At 45.7% G+C, this 12,358-nt stretch overlaps 1 protein-coding gene across 1 annotated transcript in view; it reads right to left on the reverse strand.

The window, feature by feature from the left end:
• LOC115471728 (riboflavin-binding protein-like) overlaps window positions 1-12,358 on the reverse strand; it is a 62,261-nt gene that overhangs the window by 3,486 nt on the left and 46,417 nt on the right. The gene's annotated exons all lie outside the window — the stretch shown is intronic.

Genomic DNA, 12,358 nt, shown 5'->3' on the forward strand with positions numbered 1-12,358 from the left:
AACTTGCACCTTATGGTTGCCAGCTGGGAAAATTTTCCCAGCCCCAAACGAGCCGTAAACCCGCCCACAAACCGCCCGTAGCCAATCCCCGTCTCCCGCGTCACAGAACCCCGCCCCCACGTTACCAACCCCACCCCTGCATCGCCTAACCCCACCCCCACGTCACTAGCCCCGCCCCTATGTCATCCCTGACGTCACCCCACTCCTGAAAGGCTTCTATTGGTCCAATTTGGACCAATAGAAGCCCCGGAAAAGCTTCTATTGGACCGAATTGGACCAATAGAAGCCCCGGAAAAAAACGCCGAACTCGCACAGCAGCGACGGGAAAACCGCCCAAAAAACCGCATCCCGCGGCCGGCGAAATTTTCCCGCCGCCACTGGCGAAAAACTGCCCAATCCTGGCAACTTAAAATGCACTTTTTTTAATTACTACTGTTTCACAGGTATGTATTGAATAATGAGGTAGGGGCTTCCTTCATGCAGAAGTTCTGTCTAGAGACAGTCTAAATGTGCCAATATTGTCAGTTCAGCACATAACATAACATAGTAGATGACGGCAGAAAAAGACCTGCATGGTTCATCCAATCTGCCCAACAAGATAAACTCATATGTGCTACTTTATGTGTATACCTGACCTTGATTTGTATCTGCCATTTTCAGGGCTCAGATCGTAAAAGTCTGCCCAGCACTAACCCCGCCTTCCCACCACCAGCTCTGCCACCCAATCTCCGCTAAGCTTCTGAGGATCCATTCCTTCTAACCTTCTAACATAGTTTTGCTTTTTAAACCCAAAGGAGAATCCTAAGGTTAGGTATAAACTGTGTTGTTGTTGTTGTTGTTGTTGTTGCTTGTTTGTTTGTTTGTTTTACTTTACTTGTTTTGGACTGCTTTGGGTCCTGCTGACCTGTACATCTGCTGTCTGGAATTTTGGAAGATGGAAATGAGAAAAATAACAATTTTAATTTTGGATGTACCCTGTAGAAGTTGTTGTTTACTTCTGCAATTTGTATATGGATGCCATTTCTGGTGTATGCATTTGATAATATTTGAATAACTGTCTATACTTTGTAATGAGACTGGCGAATCTGGGCAGGGTGGGATAAAATGCGGGGCCAAACTACATGTCCCAGAAGGTATTGGGAGAAGGACTCAGGAAGGTGTGTACAAAAACCTGCCAGGGACTTCACATTAGGGGAGTGGAGGGAAAGACTGGAGGGAGCAGCTGCTATGGTGATCCATGGCCAGGAGAGGGCACAGTGATGAAAAAACTCAATTTCCCAGGGTTAGAAATCAGTACAAGATACCTTCCACCTGGGAGGGGAGGGAGAACTGACAAGCTGTGAGAGAGCCAGAGTTAATGGAGTGTGGAGAGGCTGGAGAGGGCGAGAGCTCAGGATTACCAGGTTTGGAGGAGCAGATGGATATGGACTGTAATTATACCTGGTGCATGGTTGCAGGGGTTGAAGGCGGTGGGTGGTCACAGGAGTCAAGTAGCTGTGTAGTGGGGTGGTGTACTGCCATCCTGCAACCACATAAGAGTAGGAGACTTGGAAACTGAAAACCAGGAGGTTTGGAACTTTGGGGAGTGGGGAATTGGGGTTGAAATGAAAAGCTTTCTTGAGTTATGATTCTTTTTTCTTTCTTTTGGGATTGAATGGGACACTCCATGTTTGAACTGAGTTTGGGAAGGCGGGGGGAATAAACAGGCTGGAACTGAAAGCTGTTTTGCCTTGAAAAACTTTGTTGTGGACTGCTGGAGGGAGGAGCTGGATTGCTGGAAACCCGGGTAATAGCGGAACAGAAGGGGAGATACCAAAAAGAACGCCATCACCCCAGAGGGATTACTACAGGGCCATTACAACTTATGCCTATGATTTCTGAACATGTGGCATCATTAAAGGACAGACTTTTAAATGCCCAGCTGGGTTTCTATGGTAATCTCACCTTTGTTAAATGTTTCCATGTACTTGCTGCAAAGGACTAAAATATGAATCAACATAGGCATCCAGCTTCTCTTATATAAGCACGCAACTATGGAATGCACTTCCAAACGTCATGAAAACAATGCACGACCTAACAAACTTCCAGAAATCATTAAAAACCAACCTGTTCAAAAAGGCATACCGGAATGATCCAACCTTAACAGCTGAACCCTTCAACACAATGGAAACTCATACCGGAACTGAACAAAACTTAACTCTTTCTCCTTGAATTACTTAATTTACTCTGTCACTTATGAACTTTAACGCAAGGCCACTCTGTATTTCTCTTACCGGAATTGGCGATCACCATCACGGTATTATGTAAGCCACATTGAGCCTACAAATAGGTGGGAAAATGTGGGATACAAATGCAACAAATAAATAAAATAATTTAATTCTATTATTCTGTCTCACTGTAGTTTGAAATATAAGCCTTATTGAACCTGACTTTGCTTGAGATAATGTGGGATATAAATGTTTTTTTTAAATCCTTTATCCTCCACCTTTTAAGACACTGCCTGTCCAGCTGGATGGTGATGGCACAATGAAAGCAAGTTTGTTCCAGTGAAGCCTAACTCAAAATAACCTGTTCCTTAGCTGGGCCCTAGTATTATCACGTTGAAAATGTGACCATACCACAATTAACCAGCTATCTTCAAAGGATTATATAACCTTTGGATGCATGACTAGGGGCACATACACTTATTTATTCAATATCACAATTCCTCATGTACAGCCAGAAAACAACCTTTTAGGGTGGATAGTGTTCACAGTGAGCTCCTTTGATTATCAACCAGATAAAAGAGATGATAAAATTCAGTTTTGGCACAGTATAAATCATCAGAAGAACAAACTATAAGGAAATCAATGGACTGCATTAGGGGCTTTAGCCCATTTAATTTTGTTTAAACAAAAGAGATGTGCATGAAGCAAAATATTTATTTTTATTTTGACTTATAAAAGCCACTTGTCCCTGAAGCATGCCTAAAAACCATGTATCTAAAATGTAAACGTCTACAAAACAGATGCAGATGTGATTCCATCCAGCTTATTTTCGAAAGAGAAAGACGCCCGTATTTTGACCCAAATCGGGAGATGGGCGCCTTTCTCTCATGGGCGCCCAAATCGGTATAATCGAAAGCCGATTTTGGGCGCCTCCAACTGCAGTCTTTCTCGGGAATGAACAAAGTTGACGGGGGCGTGGTGAAGGCGGGACTGGGGCGTGTTTATCGGCCGAGGAGAGATGGGCGCGCTCGGCCGATAATGGAAAAAAAAAAAGGGCGCCAGAAGCGAGAATTTGGGTCACTTTTTTTGGACCCTTTTTTTTTTCATGAACAAGTCCCCAAAAAGTGCCCCAACTGCCCAGATGACCACCCTGACTCCCCCAGTGGTCACTAACCCCCTCCCACCAAAAAAAAAGAACTTTAAAAACTTTTTTTGCCAGCCTGTATGCCAGCCTCAAATGTCATACTCATCTCCATCACAGCAGTATGCAGGTCTCTGGAGCAGTTGTTAGTGGGTGCAGTGGACTTCAGGCAGGTGGACCCAGGCCCACCCACCCTACCTGTTACACTTGTGCTGGTAAATGGGAGACCTCCAAACCGCCCCCCAAACCCACTGTACCCACATCTAGGTGCCCCCCTTCAGCCATAAGTGCTATGGTAATGGTGTAGAGTTCTGGGGAGTGGGTTTTGGGGGGGATTTGGGGGGCTCAGCACTCAAGGTAAGGGAGCTATGGACTTCGGAGGTATTTTAATTTTTTTTTTTTACTTTTTACAAGTGCCCCCTAGGGTGCCCGGTTGGTGTCCTGGCATGTGAGGGGGACCAGTGCAGTACGAATCCTGGCCTCTCCCACGACCAAATGCCTTGGAGTTGTTCGTTTTTTAGCTGGGCGCCTTCGGTTTCCATTATCGCTGAAAACCGATACCGCCCAGCTCAAATCCGCACAAATCCAATGCATTTGCCCGGCACCAACCGTATTATCGAAACAAAAGATGGACGCCCATCTTTTTCAAAAATATGGTCTGTCCCGCCCTTTGCGTACCCGTCCTCGGAGATAGGCGCCCATGGAGATGGGCGTTTGCGTTCGATTATGCCCCTCCATGTGTCCCAATTAAAGGATAGTTTAATTTTACTTCCATTTAATTTCAGTATATTCCATCTTTATAACACCAGGTTTCCCAAGGCACATTACAACAACATCAAGAACCCATCAAGAAACAGAATATCCTCACTGAAATCTCGCCATCTGTATTTTATATATATATATATGTGTGTGTGTGTGTAGAAAGTTGAACACAAAATACAGAGATTATAACTGCTGTTTCTATCAGCGCTGTTTTGGTGATATTCCATTTTTATTTCTTGATATTTATTTATATATAGATATGGGAAGATTTCAAAATAAATAAAAAAGCTGTCAAATAAGTAAACACAATGTCTTATACTCTCATCACAACATAACACAAGCAAATTCACCACTATAACCACACCAAACGTTTCCCTTCCTGTTTCAGACACCCTGAAAATTCTTGGAGTTACCATTGGTCAAAATCTCACACTTGAAAGCCATGTGAAGAATACGACTAAGAAGATGTTCCATTCAATGTGGAAACTTAAAAGACTAAAACCTTTCTTCCTAAGGGATATTTTTCGCAACCTGGTACAATCAGTGGTGCTAAGTCATCTAGACTACTGCAATGCACTCTATGCTGGCTGTAAAGAGCAAATCATCAAAAAAAATTCAAACAGCCCAAAACACTGCAGCTAGACTCATATTTGGAAAAACAAAATAAGAAAGTGCCAAACCCCTAAGAGAAAAGCTACACTGGCTCCCACTTAAAGAACGTATTACGTTTAAGGTCTGCACTCTGGTTCATAAAATCATTCACGGAGACGCCCCGGCTTACATGTTAGACCTTATTGACTTGCCACCCAGGAATGAGAAAGATCAGTGGCGTACCAAGGGGGGGGGGCGGTCCGCCCCGGGTGCACGCCACTGGGGGGGTGCTGCGCGCCGGTCAGCGTCATTCGTTTCCATGCTCCCTCTGCCCCGGAACAGGAAGTAACCTGTTCCGGGGCAGAGGGAGCATGGAAACGAACGACGCATCCTACTTACCTGATATTCTGAATGTTTTCTTTATATACCTGATTGCTTAATTCTATTATGTTATCCATGTTCTTTATGTAATACCAATTGTATCTTTTAATCTGGAATGGCGAATGCCATGACGGAACATTGTAAGCCACATTGAGCCTGCAAATAGGTGGTAAAATGTGGGATACAAATGCAACAAATAGATACAAATAAAAAAATCTTTTCTCCTCCACTTTTTAAGGCACTACCCATCCAACTGGAACAGCTTTAGACTTTTTACAGATGGACCGCGTATTTACTTTTAATAATCTTTTGCTATTGTTTTCAATAGCGTTTGCTACTTTTTTGGGTGAACTAAAGCTCCGCCTACTGGCTTCAGCCTATTTAGTGGACTAGACAGGAGCACCCCCATCGTCTATTTTCGTCAATGTCCTTCCGCCGAGCAGATCCTAGCCAGAGAGAGGCTTGGAACACGCCTGGTCTGCGCAAATGCCGTCAGGTGGTCACATGGGTGGATGCCATGACAACCGAGGTGGCTTGTGGAGGGGACTGTGATACCCAGGCTCGGAGGGGACTGATGCTGTGAGGGAGAAACCGAGATGCTCTTCCTGATTCTTTAATGGATTTAAAGTACAGTGTCACTTTTGTCTTACAGGAATCCATGGACCCTACTCGCCATCTTGAAAGCAGCAGCACATGACGAGAGGAGATTTGGATAAATCATGTAGGAGATAAGAGCATGAAGTAATTATAGTCCCAAGGCTGTCAAGCTTACCTGTTTTCAGGATGGAGACTTTTTGGCCAGGCCTAGTTTGGAACTTACATCCTAATGTAACCAGGAGTTAGAAAATGGTTTACCTGGGCGGGGGGGGGGGGGGGGGGGGGGCAATCCCCGGATAGAAAAGGGGGCATCCGCTAGTGCTTGTGGGTGGGGGCCACATTGTTTGCGGTCCTGATGCAGTTGCTGGCAGTCCCGGCCTTCGGGTCCATTCTTGGAGTCAAAACGGGCTCATTAGGGGCTACAGCAGGAAAGGCTCCAGCTCTTCCAGGCCGGTGTAGTGGGCCTATCACGCATATCCAGTGATGATATTGTGCTCCATGCATGTGCGGAGGCGCTGTGTTTCAGCTGAGAGGCCAGAGAAATTAAAAATGAATAGTGCTGGGAGGGCTCTGGAGCCAAAATAAAATTAAGTGGCCTTGGGGGGTAGTCAGGGGCCCAAATGATGGGGGGGGGGGGGGGGGGGACTTATGCATGCCATGATTGGCAGTTTTTAAAATGTATTTTATTATTTTAGTTTAATAAAGGGCTCCAGGGGATGCTGGGAGCTTGAGGGGCAGTGGTGGAAGGCAGCCAATCAACAGGCAGGGCCAGAAAAGGGTGCAAATTTCAACCAATCTGGAGACGGGAGAGGAGCAGCCCAGCGGAGGGGGGGGGGGGGCTGAGAAGCAGGAGAGAGGAGGAGAGAAAAATGAGCCAGAGTAGGAGAGACTGCTGGCTGGCAGAGGCTAAGCCAGCCAAGATACTGCATGCTTCCATAGAGGAAGGAGAGGCCGCAGGCAAACACAAGCTGAGGGACAAGGCCTGGCTGGAGGCTGTGAGAGAGGTGCCAAGAGAGGAAGCTGCAGAGGGGAATGAGCTGAGCTGCAACAAGACAGATGCAAGGAGAGACCAGCCCAAAGGAGAGTGAGGCCTGCAGGCAAGCCCCGAGAGGAGAGAGAGAGAGAGTTGGTGAGTCCTAGGAAGGGCAGGGCACAGAAGTAGGAACAGGAGAAAGGAAGGTGTCCTAGGGCTTTCCTGAACAGAAGCTGAGCCACAGGGAGAGAGACAAGCCAGGAGGGGGAGCTGCCACACCAAAGGCCAGCCCAAGTGGAGAGCAAGGTGCAGAAGGTAGTGGGACCATGCTGAGGAGCTGTTCAGTCCTGGGCAGCGCTGAGGAGAGCTGGGCCCGAGTAAGAAACTGGAAGGGAGTGGCATGGCTGGGGGCCCCCTGAACCCAGAGAAGCCCAGTCTGGTAGTCTCAAGCTGTCCATGCAAGTGTGTGCCTTCTGCTGAGGAGACCTGTCTGTGGAAGGAGTTGTTCCTCTGGACCAACTGCCCTGACCCCAAGGGAGGCTTGAGCTGGAGTGCCTGCCAGGGTAGGTGCCTGCTTGGAAGAGAGAAGAGCACCCCTAAGAAAACAAGAATCCTGCACCGAGAACTCCTGCTGTAAAGCCTGCAACGGTGCCCACCTTTGGGCAGTCCAGCCAACCTCCCTGACAGAACCAGTAAGGGGTGTAGTAGGGATGGGAGAAAAATTCTGTACTCCACCACTAGGGGTTTGTTATACTAAACCAGTGTGATATTTCTCTAGTACCTGATCCAAGTATCCAGAGGGCTAATTTACAATGGACTTGAGCCCAAACAGTGGGCATGGAATTTCATTCCCTCTCTCCCCGGCACCTCCCAAACTAAAAATAGGAATACCTGAGCTAGTGGGGATCCGCAAGCCCCAGCAGCCAAAGACCTCCTCCCAGCTGCAACGTTTGTGGTCTCTGAGCCATCACTGCCACTGGCCTCTGAAAACTGAGCATGCTCGAGGTTGTGGCAACTTGGGGACACTGCCACTGGCTGCAGAGTTCAGACCAGTAGGAGGTCTTCAGCTGTCAGGGCTTAGGGATACTCACCAGCCAAACCAAGGGATCACCAATTTTGGGTGATCCTGGGCCCACCCATGGCTACATCACTGCCTGATCCTATCCATTGAAATCAGCATTTCAGGTGCTATAGTGTTGCATTGTTTGGTCACCTTGAGATCCTCAGACACCATCGTCCCAAGGCCCCTCTCCTGAGCTGTGATTATCAATCTCTCTCCTATCTGGTACATCTCTTTTGGATTTCTGCACTCCAAGTGCATCACTCTGCATTTCTTTGCATTAAATTTTAACTGCCAGACCTCTGACAGTTCATCTAATTTTTGGAGATCTCTTGTCATGGTTTCTACTCCCTATGGAGTATCCACTCTGTTGGTCAAAGATTGTCTTTATTTATTTGTGAAGACCCTGGTCCTGGGTATACCAGCTGGAACCAGGTCTGGATTTATGTGTGAGTACTTTGAACAGTGCTGAAGAAGCCTGGCAAGCCAGAACTGTTAAGAGATGTGGAAATGATTGCCAATGTGGTTGTCTCTCAGGTTTGAGCCTAAGTCTTTGACAGGTACTTTGTTTGCTTGTTAATAATAACGTTTTTTTTCTTTTGACTTGCACCCAGTGCGTTTTTGCTAGCAAAAAAGGTGCTGGTACTCAAATGCCAGGCCACCCTTAAGAGGTGGGGTGATCACTGAGGAACCCACCCCACAATAGCCAGGCCCCCTGCAACTAGTCACAGAATCTATGGCAAGGCAGAATTGGTGTGTAGAGCCTGAGCTCTTTCATTAAAACTTGGGGTCCATGGGTCAATTTTAGCAGACAATGGAAAAGTTGCTGGTACTTAGTACCCCCTCAAAAAAAGCCCTGCTTGCACCACACCTTGCCTGTGTCTGTGAGGGCTCCATGCCTGTCTGTCAACCACGCTGTACAGTGTCTATATAACTTCATGATGTAATATAGTCTTTGCACTTTTTGAAACAGTAAACAATCAATTCACGTTTACCCATTCTACTCCATTCAGGATTTTATAGATCTCAATCATACCTCCCCTCCTCCGTCTCTTCTCCAAGCTGAAGAGCCCTAACCTCTAGCCTTTCCTCATATGAGAGGCCTTCCATCCCCTTAATCATTTTGGTCACCCTTCTCTACAGCTTTTTCAGTTCCACTGTGGGGCTTATTTTCGAAAGAGAAAAAAGGCCAAAAAGTGCCATAAAGCAGCATTGGGATGAATTTCTTCTCAAAACGTCCAAATTGGTATTTTTGAAACCTATTTTGCAGACGTCTATCTATGCAATTCATCTGCAGCGTGTCCATATCACAAGGGGGCGGGATTAGGGTGGGCTTAGACGTTCCTAACACTTGGACATTTTACAGTCATTATGGAACAAAACAAAAATGGCTAGGGTTAAACTTCAACGTTTTGATCTAGACCTGTTTTTAGAACAAATAAGGCACAAAAATGTGCCCTAAATGACCAAAGGCCACTGGCGGGAATCAGGGATGACCTCCCCTTACTCCCCCAGTGGTCACTGACCCCCTCCCACCCCCGAAAGATGTAAATAAAAATAGTACTTACCAGCTTCGATGACAGTTTCAGGCGTTATAGTCAGTTCTATCAGAGCAGCAAGTAGTGTAATGGTCTGTGCAGTGCACTGTAGAGAAGGGGATCCAGGCCCATATCTCACTCTCCCTGGCCCACTTGTGGTGGAAACTGTGAGCCCTCCAAAACTCACCGAAAACCTACTGTAACCACATATAGGTGGCCCGTTCACCCATAATGGCTAGTATAATGGTGTACATTTGGGGGCTGTAGGGCTCAGCAGACAAAATATGGGGATAATGGTGAGATATGGACTTGGGCGCTTTTATATGAATTCCACAGCAATGCCCCCAGGAAGTCTCGGCTGCCATTTTTAAAACACGCCGGTGCCAGCCCCGGGCACACTAGCGGCAGCGGACAGGAAAGAGTGGAGTTCTTGGTCTCCAAGAAGTTTGGACAGCTAGAAATTTATACCCCAACAATTATGCTTAAGTTGAGTGGTTCCTGACGAAGCCCTGAAGTGGGCGAAACGATCTGGGCCCCGTTGAAAGTCACCAGTTGGAGTGCGGGATATTAAGCCAGCAATGAGACAGCTAAGTTTGTTTATTTAAGTAATGCTCCTGCTTGGAGAGTTTTTTTTGTACTCAGCAATGTTTGGAGGTAATGGTTTCATTGTGAATCAATTCTATTGACAAGATATGGGAAAATATACCCCATGAAAGAGATAAGATCACAGGCACATAAATCTTATATAGATATCAGTGTCTTGATGGTCAGACCTTGGCAGTGACCTTGGTTTCTGAGGGTATTTCCCATTTGTCATTTATTGTTGTATATTCACCACACATGACCCTTTGAGATTGGGTTTGGCTGTTTTTCAGTTTTGTAGTATTAGATTACCTAAGTGTGACTAACAGCCCATACTGTTCATTGAACTTTGGACATGTATATAGCATCACATGTATATCTACATGCCTCACATGCATATTCCAGCTAATGCTGCTGCTGCATTTTTGAGTGTGTACTAGCTGTGTGTGGTGGTTGGCAGAACTATCTTTTAGAAAAGGCACCATTGGTCACTGTGCCTTATGCATACATGGAGCTAAATTTCTGTTTTCTGACCTACTGTAACTGGCATAAATGCTTGTTTCCAGGTATCCTGGAACCAATGAGAAGAGGATGTATTCAAGATCTGTTTACAAACACACGCTAACGCTAGTATGCGCTAAAAATTAGCACGTGCTATCCGTGAAGACCATGGAGGATGAGCCCAGAGAATCTTGCCCCCTCTCGGCAGCCCTCTTCTTTGATCGAGAGTGAAATTCATTTACACCCAGACTGAAATTATAGACCGATGAGTCTGACGTTGGTACCGGGCAAAAGGGTAGAGGCTGTTATTAAGAATAAAATTACAGAACACATACAAAAACATGGGCTCATGAGACAAAGTCAGCATGGATTTAGTGACGGAAGTCTTGCCTCACCAATCTACTGCATTTTTTTGAAGGGGTGAACAAACATGTGGACAATGGGGAGCTGGTGGATATTGTGTATCTGGATTTTCAGAAGGTGTTTGACAAAGTACCTCATGAAAGACTCCAGAGGAAATTGGAGAGTCATGGAATAGGAGGTAGTGTTCTATTGTGGATTAAAAACTGGTTAAAAGATAGAAAACAGAGAGTAGGGTTAAATGGTCAGTATTCTCAATGGAGAAGAGTAGTTAGTGGGGTTCCCCAAGGGTCTGTGCTGGGGCCGCTACTTTTTAACATATTTATAAATGACCTAGAGATGGGAGTAACTAGTGAGGTAATTAAATTCGCAGATGACACAAAGTTATTCAGGATCGTCAAGTCGCAGGAGGAGTGTGAAAGATTACAGGAGGACCTCGCGAGATTGGGGGATTGGGCGTCCAAGTGGCAGATAAAGTTCAACGTTGACAAGTGCAAAGTGATGCACGTGGGTAAGAGGAACCCGAATTATAGCTATGTCATGCAAGGTTCCGCGTTAGGAGTCACAGACCTAGAAAGAGATCTGGGAGTCATCGTTCATAAGACGTTGAAAACTTCTGGTTAGTGTGCTACGGCGGCTAAGAAAGCGCACAGAATTTTGAGTATTATTAGGAAAGGGATGGAAAACAAACATGAAGATGTTATAATGCCGTTGTATCGCTCCATGGTGCGACCGCACCTCGAATATTGTGTCCAATTCTGGTCGCCGCATCTCAAAAAAGATATAAAGGAATTGGAGAAGGTGCAGAGAAGGGCGATGAAAATGATAAAAGGGATGGAACGACTTCCCTATGAAGAAAGGCTGAGAAGGTTAGGGCTCTTCAGTTTGGAGAAAAGGCGGCTGAGGGGTGATATGATAGAAGTCTACAAGATAATGAGCGGAGTAGAGCGGACAGATGTGAAGCGTTTGTTTACACTTTCAAACAACAACAAAACCAGGGGACATAAGATGAAGCTAGAATATGGTAGATTTAAAACAAATAGGAGAAAGCTTTTCTTTACTCAGCGTGTAGTTAGACTCTGGAACTCATTGCCAGAGAATGTGGTGGCAGCGGCTGGCCTTACAGAGTTTAAGGGGGGTTTGGACAGATTCCTGAAGGAAAAGTCCATTGAACATTATTAATTTTTTTTTTTTTGGGGGGGGTGGGGTTCCGGGTTCTTGAAGGCTGGATTGGCTGCTGTCAGAGACAGGATGCTGGGCTTGATGGACCCTTGGTCTTTTACCAGTATGGCGGTGTTTATGTGTTTATGTGATAAAGGAAAGAAGCCCATGAAAAGGAAATAAAGTCCCTCTCAAAACCCTACGGGCTTTCAGATTTTTATCTAGCCCCAGCATGTGACCAAGCTCAAGTGAGAGAAATAAAATTAACTGTGTGTGTGTTTGTTTCTGTTAGGAGGATTTTCTGTCTTACCAAAGAAGCTTGCAATATATATATATATATATATATATATATCTTTATTGTAACACAGTAACACACAGTAGATGACAGCAGAAAAAGACCTGCATGGTCCACCAAGTCTGCCCAACAAGATAAAATCATATGTGTATACCTTACCTTGATTTGTACCTGCCTTATTCAGGGCACAGACCGTGTAAGTCTGCCCA

The sequence above is a fragment of the Microcaecilia unicolor genome, chromosome 6 (assembly GCF_901765095.1).
Source record: "Microcaecilia unicolor chromosome 6, aMicUni1.1, whole genome shotgun sequence".
NCBI classification, from domain to species: domain Eukaryota; kingdom Metazoa; phylum Chordata; class Amphibia; order Gymnophiona; family Siphonopidae; genus Microcaecilia; species Microcaecilia unicolor.